A 17,726-nucleotide genomic window follows, 5' to 3' on the forward strand; every position below is an offset into this window, starting at 1 on the left:
TCTGACTTCTGTGAGTCTTATCACTCTTCCCAGATGTCTGTAGTGCGCGGCTTGTCACGTCTGTAGCTGCCCGAACTTGCCCCCCTTTTCTTTCTTAAAATCTTTTGGACAAAGCATATTAAAAGAATATGAGTCTCCGGTCTCAGGTTTTGTCTGATCTCTCATGGCTAGGATGGTTTATTCCTAGACGGGTAAAACCCAAGTTATTAGGAAAGTTCATTTTTAGAAGGCTGTGGAGTCTTATGTCCTATGAAGAGAAAATGGGCGGGGAGGAAGAAAAGCAGCAACAAACAGAAGAACAATCCTGGAAAATCAATAAAGACCATGTTGCTGTGAAGTCCGTCTATTAGTAGGCAGGCATGAAAGTGGCTTATGTATGTAAATAGGTTGGTGTTATTTTCCTCTGAAGTTTAAGTTGTTTAGCTTCAGTTTGCAGGGCTTTACAAAAGTATAGCTTAGTTTTCAGTGACTCTAAATTAGGAAAAATGGGGAAAAAATAAGGGAAAAAATTGAAAACATTATTTTGCAGGCTTGTAGCCAAGAAAAACTAGAATTCAGGCCGGGCGCAGCGGCTCATGTCTGTAATCCCAGCACTTTGGGAAGCCGAAGCATGTGGATCACCTTTAGCAGGACATTGTGTCCATTTTTGACCCAGGAGTCAAAGCCCTGTAACTTAATGTTACAAGTACTTTAAAAGCACATACAGAAAGATACCCAGATGTAATAACCTTAATTCTTTTTTTAAAAAGGCCTGGCGCGGTGGCTCACGCCTGTAATCCCAGCACTTTGGGAGGCCGAGGAGGGCAGATCACGAGGTCAAGAGATGGAGACCATCCTGGCCAACATAGTGAAACCCCGTCTCTACTAAAAGTACAAAAACTTAGCTGGGCATGGTGGTGTGTGCCTGTAGCCCCAGCTACTCGGGAGGCTGAAGCAGGAGAATTGCTTGAAACCAGAAAACGGAAGTTGCAGTGAGCCGGGATAGCACCACTGCACTCCAGCCTGGAGATAGAGCAAGACTCTGTCTCAAAAAAAAAAAAAAAACAATTAGTATCAGTTTTTTTCCTAAGCAAACCAAAACAATAACAATGGCATAGGAATTTTTTTATTAAACATAAAATCTAGTAGGCCAGTTACCAAAAGGCAAAAGAAAAGACCTTCTGCAGTGTACAGAATATTATGTTGGAAGAAAACATTTCCTTTAGACCTTTCAGGCCACAAAAAACAGAACTCTGGGGAAAAAAACATATATGAGCTGAAAATGAGTTGAAAGAGAGCTTTATTATTTCAACCTTTTAAAGAGGGAGAAAAAAACAAAAATGGCAAGATGCAATAAAAGTTGAACTTTGAGTTTTAAAAAAAAATAGAATCTTTTATAATTTATTAAGAGTAAACCAATCCCTTAAGAAAATTTTACTGTTCAAATCAACTCGTTAGTGTATGTGTTTTTTATATCGAACCCAATCTCTAGAAAGACCATTATAATTTCCCTTTAATTATAAACAACTTGATCACATAAAAAAATTTTTTGAATAGTATTCAATTTATTGCTTTTTTAAAATATGTATTTTATTGCGTTTTAGGTTTTGGGGTACATGTGAAGAACATGCAGGATTGTTGCATAGGTGCATACGTGGCAATGTGGTTTGCTGTCTTCCTCCCCATCACCTATATCTGACATTTCTCCCCATGTTACCCTTCCCCAACCCCCCACCCCCCGTCCCTCCCCTAGTTCCCCCCCACAGACACCAGTGTGTGGTGCTCCCCTCTCCTTGTCCATGTGTTCTCATTGTTCAACACCCACCTACGAGAGAGAACATGCGCTGTTTGATTTTGTGTTCTTGTGTCAGTTTGCTGAGAATGATGGTTTCCAGGTTCATCCATGTCCCTACAAAGGATGCGAACTCATCGTTTTTGATGGCTGCATAATATTCCATGGTGTATATGTGCCACATTTTCCCTGCCCAGTCTATCGTCGATGGGCATTTGGGTTGATTCCAAGTCTTTGCTATTGTAAACTGTGCTGCAACGAACATTCGTGTGCATGTGTCCTTATAATAGAATGATTTATAATCCCTTGGATATATACCCAGTAATGGGATTGCTGGGTCAAATGGAATTTCTATTTCTAGGTCCTTGAGGAATCGCCACACTGTCTTCCACCAATGGTTGAACTAGTTTACACTCCCACCAACAGTATAAAAGTGTTCCTATTTCTCCACATCCTCTCCAGCATCTGTTGTCTTCAGATTTTTTAATGATCGCCATTCTAACTGGTGTGAGATTGTATCTCAATGAGGTTTTGATTTGCATTTCTCTAATGACCAGTGATGATGAGCATTTTTTCATATGTTTTTTGGCCTCATATATGTCTTCTTTTAAAAAGTGTCTGTTCATATCTTTTGGCCACTTTTTGATGGGGTTGTTTCTTTCTTGTATATTTGTTTTAGTTCTTTGTAGATTCTGGATATTAGCCCCTTGTCAGATGGGTAGCTTGCAAAAATTTTTTCCCATTCCGTTGGTTGCCAGTTCACTCTAATGGTGGTTTCTTTTGCTGTGCAGAAGCTCTTAAGTTTAATTAGATCCCATTTGTCTATTTTGGCTTTTTTTGCCATTGCTTTTGGTATTTTAGTCATGAAGCCCTTGCCTATGCCTGTGTCCTAAATGGTATTGCCTAGGTTTTTGTCTAGAGTTTTTATGGTGTTAGGTCTTAGGTTTAAATCTTTAATCCGTCTGGAGTTAATTTTAGTGTAAGGGGCAAAGAAGGGGTCCAGTTTCAGCTTTCTGCACATGGCTAGCCAGTTTTCCCAACACCATTTATTAGACAGGGAATCCTTTCCCCATTGCTTGTTTTTGTCCGGTTTGTCAAAGATAAGATGGTTGTAGATGTGTGGTGTTACTTCTGAGGGCTTTGTTCTTTTCTATTGGTCTATATCTCTGTTTTGGTACCAGTACCATGCTGTTTTTATTACTGTAGCCTTGTTGTATCATTTGAAGTCAGGTAGTGTGATGCCTCCCACTTTGTTCTTTTTGCTTAGGATTGTCTTTGCTATGCGGGTTCTTTTTGGTTTCATGTGGAGTTTAAGGTGTTTTTTTCCAGTTCTGTGAAGAAGGTCAATGGTAGTTTGATGGGGATAGCATTGAATCTATAAATTACTTTGGGCAGTATGGCCACTTTCACAATATTGATTCTTCCTAACCATGAGCATGGGATGTTTTTCCATCTGTTTGTGTCCTTTCTTATTTCCTTGAGCAGTGGTTTGTAGTTCTCCTTGAAAAGGTCCTTTACGTCCTTTGATAGTTGTATTCCTAGGTATTTTATTCTATTTGTAGCAATTGTGAATAGCAGTTTGTTCTTGATTTGGCTCTCTTTAAATCTGTTATTGGTGTATAGGAATGCTTGTGATTTTTGCACACTGATTTTGTATCCTGAGACTTTGCTGAAGTTGCTTATCAGCTTAAGGAGAATTTGGGCTGAGACGATGGGGTCTTCTAAATATACAACCATGTCATCTTCAAATAGAGACAATATTACTTCCTCCTTTCCTAATTGAATACCCTTTATTTGTTTTTCTTGCCTGATTGCTCTGGCTAGAACTTCCAAAACTATATTGAATAGGAGTGGTGAGAGAGGGCATCCTTGTCTAGCACAAGTTTTCAAAGGGAATGCTTCCAGTTTTTGCCCATTCAGTATGATATTCGCTGTGGGTTTGTCATAAATAGCTTTTATTATTTTGAGATATGTTCCATCAATACCTAGTTTATTGAGAGTTTTTAGCATAAAGGCTGTTGAATTTTGTCAAAGGCTTTCTCTGCATCAGCAGTGAAAGTTTTAACAATTGCACTTTAATTGTCCCAAAGACTATCTTTCTACCAGAAGTGTTGATATTCTCATTGCTAACCTGGAAGCAGGTGGTCCAACACCAAATTCCCATTATAGTGACTGCTTTCTTACACCACTCCTGACACCAATTGTTGCAGTTGGACTCCTCAGAAAGCATATTCTGAGAAGGAGTTTAGTATGCAGGATATTTATTAAAGAGTGTTTTTGAGATCAATACCTGTGAAAAGAAAGGCAGAGAAACAGGGCAGAGGGAAAAGTTGGGCTGTACTGTAGTCTCAACAAAGGCCTCTGCAGCCCCTCTGGGAAGCTCTGATGCTGGGATGATCCTTCAGCGTTATCTCAAGTAGGGGCAACAGAGCTGTGCCTTCATATCCCTGCATTGACCAGTGATTGAATGCAGACTGTCCCAGCCAGGGAGGGCTGACAGCAGAGCTCTCTCTGTCAGCAGCACTTCTAGCATCTGGTGGATTGCGCTCCTCATTCCTGAAGGATGTCTGGGTGGTACATTACAGCATTAACTATGTGCCACCAACTTGACGTAGTTACGTCCACTTATTCTTCAATATTTAGGGATTGCTTTTTTCTATTTTGATTAAATTTTGTTCAAAAAATATATTAAAATAAATGCCTTTAATTTTATTAAAATAAATATAAATATTAAGTAAGTAATAAAATTTTATTTAAATAAAAATAGAGGGCCAGGCGTGGGGCTCACACCTGTAATTCCAGCACTTTGGGAGCCTAAGCGGGTGGATCGCTTGAGCTCACGAGTTCGAGACCAGCCTGGGCAACTTCGTGAAACTGTCTCTACAGAAAAAAAAATACAAAAATTGGGCAGGCGTGGTGGCATGAGCCTGTATTCCCAGCTATTTGTGGGGCAAAAGCAGGAGAATCACTTGACCCCAGGAGATTGAGGCTGCAGTGAGCCATGTTTCCACCATTGCACTTTAGCCTAGGTGACAAAGTGAGATTGAAAGAAAGAAAGAAGGAAGGAAGGAAGGAAGGAAGGAAGGAAGGAAGGAAGGAAGGAAGGAGAAAGAAAGATTTTGCTTAAGTGATTTTTTTTAAATTATGAAGAACATTTAATAAATAAAAATATAAAGCTCAATACTTTCAAAATCTGGCTGCCATCCCTAACCTTTCTACCCTCATCTCTCCTTTCCCCTATAGAAAACTACTTTTATTAACTCTCCATTTATTGTTCAATTTATTTATAAATGTATATATGTAAAATTTTAAACTATAAATAAATACATATACACTTATATACACTCACATTATATTTCTACCCCTTTCTTAATCAAAGTTAGCATGCTATTAACACCATTCACTTGGTTTTCATTACTTAACAATATGCCTGAAGAGTATGCCATTAAGAGATCTTCCTTGTTTCTTTTTTATTTTTATTTTTTGAGACCAAGTCTCTGTCATCCAGGCTGGAGCATAGTGGAGCGATCTCAGCTCACTGCAACCTCTGCCTCCCAGGTTCAAGTAATTCTCATGTCTCAACCTCCCAAGTAGCTGGGATTACAGGCACCTGCCATCACGCACAGCTAATTTTTGTGTTTTTAATAGAGATGGGGGTTTCACAATGTTGGCCAGGCTGGTCTCAAACTCCTGACCTCAGGTGATCTGCTCATCTTGGCCTCCCAAAGTGCTGGGATTACATGAACCACCACGCCCAACCTCTCCACTTTAAAGAAATTCACCCATATTTTCTTATATTATTTTCACACTTTCATTATTACCTTAAGATTTCAAATACATTTGATTGGTGTGGGGTATAAAGAACCAGACTTCTTACTCCAACTTGTAGCAAATACAAAGGACCATCCCAGGCTCAGATCTTCCCATAGGGTCTTCAGAGGACTTTGTTGAGACTACAGTGAAGTCTAACTGATTATATAAAGAAATCCAATTTCATATGTTTCCATGGTTGTATCAGCATCATTTATTAAACAGTCCCTATTGCCCCACTGATCTGAGATCACATATTAAATTTCCATATGTTCGAAGGTCTATTTCTGGATTTCTTATCCTGCTGCGTTTATCTGTCTACATGCCCAAACCACAGTTTTAATTATAGAGGTTTTAGAACATGTTTTAATGATATCTCTTAGGGTTAACCCTCCTCTCAGCTGTTTTTATTTTTAGTGTATTTCTGATTATTCTCATTTGTCTTTTCTTCCATATTAACTTTATAATCAACGTATCTAGTTCTGTAAAACCTCTGATGTTGATTTTACTTGGTGCTATGGTTTGACTAATGGATGGTATCCTCTACAAATTTCATGTTGAAATAGAATCCTAAATGTGACATTAATATGTATGGTTTTGGGGAGGTAATGAAGCATGAAGGCTCCACCCTCACAAATGCGATTAGCTCCCTTATGGCTCAGGTTTGAAGGAACATTCTCTTACCTTTCTGCCATGTGTGGAAACAGCATTCGTCTCCTCCACAGGAGGCAGCAGCAGGACAACACCTTGGAAGCACACAGCAACCTCTGTTAGACACTGACAAAGCTAGTGCCTAGATCTGGCGCCTCCCAGCCTCCAGAACTATAGGAAAATAAATTCTGGTCTTTGTAAATTACCTATTCTAAGGTATTTTGCTATAGAAGCACAAACAAACAAAGACACTGGATTGTATTAAGTTTATAAATTATGGGGTACTGTTGTCTTTATGAAATTGAGTCAACTCATGCAATAACATGGAATGACTTTCTGTCTGCTCAAATCTACTTCTGCTTATTTCAGGAATGTTTTATAGTTTTCCCCCTATAGGTTTCATGTAACTAATAACTCTTGACTGAGATATTGTAAAGGATTTAGATTCCACCTAATAGATGAGAAAACTGAGAACCAAAATGACCAAGTGATGGCTTGAGATCACAGGGTTAGCACTGGGACCCTGGTCTTCTGGCTCCCATCATAGTGCTCTCTGCTGTACCACCCAGTAACACCCTAGAATTTTGTAGCCGCATCAAGAAAACTAGGAAAATTCTTGGTCATTGTCTTATTTGTGCTCATTCTTCTTGCTCTCTTCCTGAACTTTCCAAAATACTCTCCAATTTCACCAGCTTTGTGTCATGCCACTCTCCCCAGTGCACGCTGACCAACCTGTCCTTGCCTCTCTGGATTTAGTGTCTTTCCCTGGAACATTCCTCCTTCCCTTCCAATTCATGAGGTTTTAGTCAGGCTGTCCGAAGTTTTATCTAGAGGCTCAACTGGGAGAAGATTCACTACCAAGCTTATTCACATTGCTAAAGGCAGGATTCAGCTCTTTGTGGGCTCTTGGACTGAGACCTTCAGTTCCTTGCTGATGGCCAGAAGCCTCTCAGTTCCTTGACCAAGGCTCTCTCCACAGGGCAGTTCACAACATGGTAGCTGACTTCCCTCAAAGAAAGCCAGGGAGAGACAACATCTGAGATAGAAACCACAGTCCTTTTGTAACCTAATCTTAGAAGCACCATTCCATCACCTTTGCTATATGCCATTTGTTAGTCACTAGGTTCAGTTCACACTCAAAGGAGGGGATTACATGAGGGCATGAACACCAAGAGGCAGAGAAGACTTCGGGCCACCTTAAAGGCTGCACACCACACTTTTTGTTACCCTCTAGACCATATCTGGGCACCCTACTAGATGTTTTCTTTCTTTTTTTTTTCTTTTTTTTTTCTTTTTTTCTTTTTTTTTTTTTTGAGACGGAGTTTCGCTCTTGTTACCCAGGCTGGAGTGCAATGGCGCGATCTCGGCTCACCGTAACCTCCGCCTCCTGGGTTCAGGCAATTCTCCTGCCTCAGCCTCCTGAGTAGCTGGGATTACAGGCACGCGCCACCATGCCCAGCTAATTTTTTATATTAGTAGAGACGGGATTTCACCATGTTGACCAGGATGGTCTCGATCTCTTGACCTCATGATCCACCCACCTCGGCCTCCCAAAGTGCTGGGATTACAGGCGTGAGCCACCGCGCCCGGCCATCAGCTAATTTTTAATTTGTTTGTAGAGACAAAGTCTCCCTATGTTGCCCAAGCTGGTTTTAAACTCCTGGGCTCAAGCAATCCTTCTGCCTCAGTCTCCCAAAGAGCTGGGATTACAGGCATAAGCCACTCTACTAGATGTTTTCTTAGCACCCAGTAGATCACTTTCAATTACCCCAATTGTAATTGAACAACTAATTGTGTAATTCGTGGTTCAATTTTATACTGTCTCCTCAAGAATAAAAATTCACTAAGTGTGGTGGCTCATGTCTCTAATCCCAGCACTTTGGGAGGCCAAGGTGAGAGGATCACTTGAGCCCAGGAGTTCAAGACCAGCCTGAGCTACACAGTGAGACCTCATCTCTACAAAAAAAAAAAAAAAAAAAATAGCTGGGCATCATAGAACATGCCTGTGGTCCCAGTGTTTGACCTTTTGACTTAGCGTTTTATTTGCTGGCATACTTCTGGGGTCTTGCATTCCTTCTCCCCTGATTCTTCCCTTGGGGTGGGTTGTCAGCATGTGCAATTGCCTGCTAGTGCTTGGGAGGGGAGCGTGCAGAGTGGCTTTACTGGAGTTGTACACATGCTCACTTGAGGCATTCTTCCCATTCTGGTGGAATGCCCCCGGAAGGTTATACCAGTTAAACACTGCCATTTTGCCCTTTAATGCACATGCTGGACCCCACTCACTCAATTCCTGAGATCTTATTGAGAAGCTACACCAGTTTCAGGTGTTTTATCTATTGGAAAACTGCCTTTCCCTGGTGCTCGTTGCAACCAATTATTATATTAGAGAGGGAGCATGACAGCTGCCTGACCATCACCTGATGGTTGCCTGACATTCCTGGTAAGGTGCAGGGGGAGCCCTCTCCCGCCTCACGCATGCCTGGCTAGCCACCTACTGTAACAGAGAGGATCACTTGAGCCCAGGAGGTGAAGGCAACAGTGAGCTGTGATTGCGCTACTGCACTCCAGCCTGGGTAACAGATTGAGACCCTGCTTCAAAAAAAAAAAGAAGAAGAATGTAATTTCCACAAACAATGGGCCCTGTGGTCTTGCCTACCACTTAACCTTAGGTCCAACCACTGTATTTTATACATGGAAAACAAGATATAATTTTTGATTGAACTATAAGGTAAGCTCAGCAACCCCTGAAGAATTGTTTGGCTGTTGTCACTACCTCACACCTGTGAACCCCAAAAATCTAAGACAGGTCTCAGTTAATTTAGAAAGTTTATTTTGCCAAGGTTGAAGACCCACACTGTGACACAGCCTCAGGAGGTCCCGACTGCATGTGCCCAGGGTGGTCAGAGCACAGTTTGGTTTTACACATTTTAGGGAGACACGAGACATCAATCAACATATATGTAAGATGAACATTGGTTCGGTCTGGAAAGGTGGGACAACTCGAAGCAGGGAGGGGGTTTCCAGGTCATAGGTAGATGAGAGACAAATTGTTGCATTATTTTAAGTTTCTGATTAGTCTCTCTATAGGAGGCAATCAGATATACATTTATCTCAATGAGTAGAGGGTGACTTTGAAAAGAATGAGAGGCAGGTTTGCCCTAAGCAGTTCCCATCTTGACTTTTCCCTTTAGCTTAGTGATTTGGGGGCCGAAGATAATTTCCTTTCACATACCCAGTCTAAGTAAAATCTATTTTATGTGTCTTTTCATGTCTTTTCAACTATAAATTCAGGCTCCCAAAGGGCATAGTCTTACTCAGGTGGCAGAAAAACTGTAATTACTGCAAATGCCAAGTTTACCACATACACATTTCTTTTATTTATTTTTTTTTTTTGAGACGGAGTTTCGCTCATGTTACCCAGGCTGGAGTGCAATGGCGCGATCTCGGCTCATCGCAACCTCCGCCTCCTGGGTTCAGGCAATTCTCCTGCCTCAGCCTCCTGAGTAGCTGGGATTACAGGCACGCGCCACCATGCCCAGCTAATTTTTTTTTGTATTACTAGAGACGGGGTTTCACCATGTTGACCAGGATGGTCTCGATCTCTTGACCTCATGATCCACCCGCCTCGGCCTCCCAAAGTGCTGGGATTACAGGCTTGAGCCACCGCGCCCGGCCTCTTTTTTTTATATTTTAAGAGATTTATTAAAAACATTTAGTGACTGCAGAAACCTCCAATTTTCTCTAGGTCTTGACATAAATAAAAAGGGTTGATTCACACTGAACTTCTCCACGTGAAAAAGAAACAGAGTAGCAGAAGCACAGACCAGATTGCAGTGGGTTGAGGAGTGAATCACAGAATCACAAAAATAGGAGGGACTGCTCTTATCCTCCACAGGAGTTTTAAAATCAGCCTTTGGTTAGCAGCATTTTTAGTAACATTTTTATACCTATACTATGAATTATAAATATAGTACGGAAGAAAGTAAAAGTCACTGTCAAGATACCTTTTACAATAAGCAATTCACAAAAGGGAAATCTGAATGCCACTTTCACATATGAAAAATATTTGAACAGGAATGAGAGAAATAAACATCTAAACCACAGTGAATTACCATGTTATACCCATCCAATTGGCAAAAACAAATTTAAAGTTGGAAAACACCAACTGTGATGATAAATAGACCAACAAAACCCCTCAAACACTTGTAATAGAGAGACAACAGAGCACTGTAGCTGAAAGCAGACTCTAGAGCCGTTGTGTGTGGTTTCAAGTTCTTGCTCTGCTTCATAACTAGCTATGTGACTTTGGGCAACTTACGTAACATCTTGGTGCCATCTGCGAAATTGGAATGACGATAATAGATCCTACCTTGAGAGGACTAACGTGAGTATTGATGAGTTAATATAACATGCTACGTATCTGCTAGTATTCTTAATATTGAAATAGAATAATGACTTTACAGAGCAATTTGACTAGTGCTCTCTAAAGTCATTATTCTAGTTCAATAATAATAATACAGTTGAAGCTGTGCATAGCATACAACCCAGCAATTTTACTTCTAGGTACATGCTCCAAAGAAACACTTACATATGTACATATTTTTTAAAAATCTATGGTATATTCATATAGAGGAATACTAAATAGCAGTGAAAATAAAGTGATGCAGTAGTTCTCAAACTTTAACATGCACTATAATCACCTGGAGAACTTGTTAGAACACAAATTACTGGGTCCCACCTTCAGTTTTCAATTCAATAGGTCTGTAACGGGGCTCAAGGGTTGGCATTTCCCAAATGATGCTGATACCACAGTTCCAGGACCACACTTCAAGAATCACGGAATTGGACCTGCATTGATCAACATGGACAAATCTTACAAACAGAATGTTGAGTGGAAAATGCAAGTTGCAAAAGAATACATAGCTTTGATGCCACTTATGTAAAGTTTTTGATATGAAAAATAATTTCACTACATGTGTATACATATCACTTATACACATGCAGTAAAAATTTTGAATAAGATCACAAAGCTAGTCAGTTATAGGTCTAGGATGTGTACCTATGTGTATCTGTGAAATCACCTTTGCAAATTGAAACCGCCTTTGCAAAAATTCTATCAGTGAAAAAATTATGGCAGTGGGGGAGATCTGATCTAGCCAAACCCCATCTTGCCTTTAGCTTTCAGTCTGCCCTTAATTATTCCTGGGCTTAAGCCAAGATAACTTTGGGAGACATCTAGTTTAATGGTTTAATAATTATAGCTCTTCCCCCAAACTCAACTGCCTTTGTAAAGCTATTGAGAAACCACCAGACTAGGGGGATAAATGAGCCTGAATTCTGTTAAGGTGTAGGCATAAATGATTGCCAGCCATTATTCCAGAGGTCACAAGATAAGCAACTTCTCCAGTGACTCCTGCAGATAACAACACTAATGTAGATTCTAAGATTGGCCTTTTGAGGTATCTTTTTAAGTTTCTTGTATGTTTAACTACCCCGATGGCTCCACCTGGACCCACCAACTGTTCCTGTGGCTCCACCCAGAAACAAACTCAGTAGGCAGGAGGACCATCTCCTATACCCCCAATCAGTCAGCAGCAAGCACCCATTGCCTAGCTACCCCTACCCCTTTCCCCAAACTACCTTTGAAAAAAACCCTAGCCCCCAAATGCTCCAGGAAGCCAATCTGACTAATAAAAAAACTGGTAAGAGTAACAATAAAACCTCTTCCATTTTTCCACTCAGTGTTGTGTAAAACTCTTTCTCTATTGCAATTCCTATACCTTGATAAATCAGCTGTATCCGGGAAGCAGGCAAGAATAATCTATTGGGCCATTACATCTGGATTTAAAGGCCATGAGTTTTCCACTACAAGCTAATTAACAAGAGGTATCCTTTCCCCTCAGAAACAACTGGACAAACATCTGTAGAGTCTATGTAAAGAACAGCTAAAGAAAATCTGGTTATTACTTAGCCTAATCAGCAACAGTCTTTCTCTGACGTTCCTGAAATTGTAATCCCCACCTTACACTTCTATCACTTGTTTTCTAAATATTAATATACAGTAAAAATCAGGTGGCTGTGTGCTATGGGAAAATCTGGAGGAAAAGATAACTTGAAAAATACACTTTTTTGACTCTGCTTGCTACTGAAAAAAATTTTTTTTTAAGAAAATATACTCTTCCCTCCCTAAATTAAAGTGAATCCGCAGACGATGTGTTTGGTGAAGTGTCTGGTGCTGAATACAAAGTAGAAAGGGCAAACTGACACAGTCTCAGAGCCTGGATAAAACCCTGGTGTCTTGAAAGCTCAATTGTGGGAAATCTGGAGGGTCAGGTCTATCTCTGATCTGTCTATGTATCTTCTGCACCTTGCACATAGTAGGGGCCTGACAGATAAATTATGCCAACCCATGCGTGCATGCAATAATCCAATCCACAATTAGGAACATTGTGCCAGAATGGGACCCACCGACTACAAAGAAAAAATTCCTAGCTTTCTGTGACTACTCCAGTCTTTCTGTGCTATAGCTGGCCTGGAGCCAGAACCTGAGCGACGCCATTTTATAAGACAAAGCTGTGTCTCCAAAAATGAGTTGTAATAACTGTCCCATTCTCCTTGCAATAGCTGCTGACTTGGTTTCTGTAAATAAGACTGCTAGTCTGCTCTGGATAATGTCCACCAGGTGAAGTTGTTTACCTTTCTCATCAGTAACTGACAGAATTGCTGGCCTTTGCTTATCAGAATGAGCAGCCCAAGCTAATCTCATCTTGGCCCCTGTGAACTAAGATCTGTAAATTCCACTGCTACCCAGATAATGTGTAAACTAATGTTTGTCTTGACTTTTGTGAATCATTTATGTAGCAATTAGAGTGACAATAAGCCCCCAAGCCCTAGGAATGTCCGGAGGCCCCCACCCCCGTCCCTGCCCAGGAGATGATTTACAGAATCCACCAGCCCTCGGAATGTCTGAAGCCCATTGATCCCCCTCCCCGCTCCTCAACCCCACTCCCAAGGTGGTCTTTCGGGTATAAAAAGCCTTGACACTCTCCCCTCGGGGCCGCGGGTTTGAGAGACGTGAGTCCTCCGCGGTCGCCGGCAATAAAGACCCTGCAATTTGGCATACTTTTGTCTTGGTGAATTATTTTAATCTCGCATCCCAATACTACATTATTCTGGAGGCCCCAGCGAGATATTCTCTCATCACCAGACAAAAGCCATCTCAGAATCTTGCCCGGGTAGCCGCTTACACCTCGGGGGACTCTAGGGGAGGCGCCCCCTGAGCTATCTCAGGGCCCCGGAGCACCACTGAGGAGGCAAAGCGACTGCATGGCCGACATTCACCCAAAATTCCTCAGGGTCCTAAAAAACCTCCAGAGGTAAGTTTGGTCTGGGAACTAGTTCAAAGGATGGGCCTGAGTCGGGGGACTGACGAGTCATTGCAACTCTGACCTGGCAAGCCTCACCAAGACGTCGCTTGAGGCTTCTGGTGGCTGGCACAGTGGGTGCTAGCCTTCTGGTGGCTGTCATAGTGGGTGGCAGCCTTTTGGTAGCTGGCACAGTGGGTGTCAGCCTTCGTGTGGCTGGTGCAGGGGGTATCAGCCTTTTGGTAGCTGGCACGGGGGTATCAGCCTTTGTGTGGCTGGTGCAGGGGGTATCAGCCTTTTGGTAGCTGGCACGGGGGTGTCAGCCTTCGTGTGGCTGGTGCAGGGGGTATCAGCCTTTTGGTAGCTGGCACGGGGGTATCAGCCTTTGTGTGGCTGGTGCAGGGGGTATCAGCCTTTTGGTAGCTGGCACGGGGGTGTCAGCCTTCGTGTGGCTGGTGCAGGGGGTATCAGCCTTTTGGTAGCTGGCACGGGGGTGTCAGCCTTCGTGTGGCTGGTGCAGGGGGTATCAGCCTTTTGGTAGCTGGCACGGGGGTATCAGCCTTTGTGTGGCTGGTGCAGGGGGTATCAGCCTTTTGGTAGCTGGTGCAGTGGGCGTCAGCCTTCGTGTGGCTGGTGCAGGGGGTACCAGCCTTCTGGTAGCTGATATAGTGGGTATCAGCATTCAATTGTTTTCCGTAACCTCTGTGTGAGTGAGAGAGTGAGTGTGTGTATATATATAGTCCCATGGCTGAAAGCTACGGGGCTTGTGTGGGCCTTCACCTGCGGTTCCACAAGGGTGTCATATGGCATAATGGTGATTCACCTCAGAGCTGTCCTATTCGGACTTCCATCCTGAGGTGACCAGGCCTGGGGGTTATACAGGTACATCTTTCGCTAAGATGCCCCTGAAATATTCCTCCGGGAATGTGGCCGGGCAGGCATCTGACTGGTCTCCCATCTGGGGGGCACCCACCCTTTGTCTGTCACTCTTGTATGTGGTCCTGTCCTGTCTGTAAGTTTGTCAGTTTTATTAGACTCCTGCTAGCAGACATACACTGGTTCAGGCCATCTTCCCTTGAGGTAGAGGATGTTTTACAGTGGTTGATGGACCTCTGGGTGCAGGGAACTTTTATTGATTACACCCCAGCAGAAATTACTCTTTTTCCTTCTTTGTCATCTTTTCCTTCTATCACTGAGGCCTCACTCTTTCTTCTTTCGCCATGTGGCAGATAGTCTTAACTGTAGTTGTCTTTATTCTCTTCCTTGTTATAATCATTGTGGCCTGTAAATTCTCCCAGCCACCTCCCCCGGGAAAAGAGTACCTGTGCCCATGCTGGGTCTGATTCCATGTCGGGGAGGCAGTTGTGCCCTCAACACCTCAGAAGTAGTTTCTTTGGGGTCGTAGGGAACAAAGCCCTAGATCAGAGTCTACGAGTGTTCTTTCTCAGGCTGGGGTGGAAAATTGGTAACTGCCTATTCTGCCAGAAAAGTGTCTAATGTTGTTATGGGCATTGCCCAATGGTGCATCACAGAGAGAGGAGACAGAGGAAAGGAGAGGAGAAAAGAGACAGAGAGGAGAGAGAGAGGGAGAAAGAGAGACAGAGAGAGGAGAGGAGAAAAGAGACAGAAAGAGGGAGAGAGAGAGAGGAGAGGAGAGGGGAAAGGAGACAGAGAGGAGAGGAGAGAGACAGAGAGGGAGGAGGGAAAAGAGGGATTTAATGTTTTTAGGGTCCCTGTGTCAAGGTGACCAAAAAGCCGCAGGAGCGGGAATCTCGCAGCTGGCCTAGCGGCTGCAAGCTCCATTTTAAACTGACACAAAAAGCATTTTTCTCTTTCTCTCCTGTCAGCCAGAAGCCCCACCTGGGTGTGAGGCAGGCCACACCACCTCAGGGTGCAGTATTTGCATCCCGAATCTGGCTTTAAAAAGCTTTCTAACCCTTTATAATGCAAGTGACTTGTTAGCGCACTTAAAATTGGCTCTCTGCAACAGAAATTTTCCATTTGAGTTGGCTTAAAACAAACAAATAAACAAAAAAAGAATAGCTAATACGGGTTCCAGGACCCCGAGAAAGAAAAGAAAGAGAGAAAAAAAAAACTAAATGGGCTTGTCACAGTCCCGACCATGCACCCCCGTCCGGTGCATGACAGCAAATTTTAAAACAGGGTTCTCTGGCCAGTATGGGGTTAAGCTAACCGGACCCTCTGTGAGTTAGAGTGGCCAGCCTTTGGGGTACGCTGGCCAGATACGGGGACATATAACCCCCAAATAACTCAGGCTGTCTAAGACATCGTGACAGGGTCCCCGGGCCACCCTGATCAATTTCCATACATTAATCAATGGCTAGAATTAATCCAACACCCTCCTCCTTGGCTTAAAAAATGTACAAAATGGGCCGGACTTCAGGTTATGTTAGCAAGCCCACAGAAGAGCCCCTCGGCACCGGCTATTCTTCCAGCCCCTGCTGAGAACCAAGAGATGCCTCCACCATATTCTCGGCCCTTGGGGACAGGGTCCCGACACCCCTCTCCGGACAGTACTAATGATCGGCCCTTGTCTCCCCTCCACACTCAGAGGGGGGCCCCACACCCGCCAAAGCTGCTGCCCCTCCGGGAAGCACCTCCCGCAAATGGCAGCAGCCGGGGCAGCGCCTTCTTTGTTCATATCCCTTTTTCCTCTAGTGATTTGTATAACTGGAAAGTGATAGAAATCAAACAAAGGGCCAAACACTAAGTGCTGGCACAAGCTTTATTAAGAGTAAGGGAAAAGCTGCCAGAATGCACCCAAAATTGGTGCGCAGCACCTGTGGCATGGCAAAGGGGATTTTTATAGCCTGCGAGCCAGAAGATGCCTCCAGTGTGAGAGGCTGTGCGGCGGGGTGGGGGGGTGCTAGGGAACTGCTGAGTTTAGTAATTCCTGGGAAGTGTTCGTGCTGGGGAACTGCTAAGATGGCAAGAGGGGAAGGGTTAGAAACCTGCTCAGATGAAATGTTCCCTGGGAGGGGGTCGTGCTAGGAGGCTGGGGAACTTAAGGCGGTGGCAGGGTTTTACAATAGAGTAAGTTCTGTCAGAAGGCTCAACATTCTCTGAGAAGCCCCAGGCTTTAACAGGGCTCTTAGAATCTGTACTCTAAACTCATCGCCCCACTTAAGATGACTGCCAACAATTATTACTAATTCTGTTCACCACAGAGGAGAAAAGTAAAATTAGACAAGAAGCCCATAAAGCAATACTTGGGACGGGGAAAGGGTCAGTAGAAGACCGCCAGGAGCAAATTAATGAAATCTTCCCTTCCACCAGGCCCCAGTGGGACCCAAACACCCCAGCAGGCCTGGAGGCTTTGAACATTTTTCACCGGTACTTATTAGAGGGGGTTGGGGGGCAGCCCGGAAACCTACCAATCTCTCCAGGGTAGGGAATGTGACCCAAGGTCCACAGGAGTCCCCAGTCACTTTCCTAGAGCACCTACAGGATGCCTACTATACCTACACCCCCATAGACCCTGAGGCCCCGGAGAATCAGCGGGCCATCAACCTGGCTTTTCTTTCCCAATCTGCCCCAGACATAAAAAGAAAATTACAAAAATTAGAGGAGTTCCAGGGAATGAATTTAACTCAGTTGTTGGAAATTGCTCAAAAAGTCTTTAACAATAGAGACACCTTAGAGGCTAAGCAAGATAAGAGAGTTACCAAGGCAGTGATAGCAGCACTCCAGGAAACCCGAGTTATCTCACAAGGACCAGGAGACCAGCAGAGAGGCCTCGGGGAACAAAGGCCCAGATTAAGGCACAACCAATGTGCACTCTGCCGATGAGAGGGACACTGAAAAACGAATGTACTTGATCCAGTAGCCTCTGGATGGCCAGTGTGCCGGAGAGCAGTGGCAGCCACAGCCCTATTAGTCAAAGCTGACTTTGGGGCAGGGGTTAAACTTAGTGGCACCCCATGCGGTGGAGTCGCTACTCTGTGAAGCTCCAGGAAAATGGATGTCACATGCCCGCGTAGTCCAATACCAAGCCTTACTTTTGGACCAGCCCCGCATAAAATTTTCAAAAACCACAGTTTTAACCCCCACCACATTGCTACCTGACAGCGAGCCAGAGGAGCCCATACATAACTGCCAACAGACAATAG

At 43.5% G+C, this 17,726-nt stretch overlaps 1 protein-coding gene across 1 annotated transcript in view; it reads right to left on the reverse strand.

Moving 5' to 3' along the window:
• The window catches only part of ANKRD45 (ankyrin repeat domain 45), a 69,027-nt gene extending 51,301 nt beyond the window's left edge, over positions 1-17,726 (reverse strand). Inside the window, exons 1-2 of the mRNA XM_012444631.2 lie at positions 17,679-17,726; positions 10,933-11,080 (exon numbers count right to left, since the gene is read on the reverse strand). The gene's annotated coding sequence lies outside the window, so the exon portion shown is untranslated. The remainder of the gene's footprint in view (positions 1-10,932; positions 11,081-17,678) is intronic.

This window comes from Aotus nancymaae, unplaced genomic scaffold (assembly GCF_030222135.1).
Source record: "Aotus nancymaae isolate 86718 unplaced genomic scaffold, 86718_ANA_hifiasm-v0.15.2.pri h1tg000108l, whole genome shotgun sequence".
NCBI classification, from domain to species: domain Eukaryota; kingdom Metazoa; phylum Chordata; class Mammalia; order Primates; family Aotidae; genus Aotus; species Aotus nancymaae.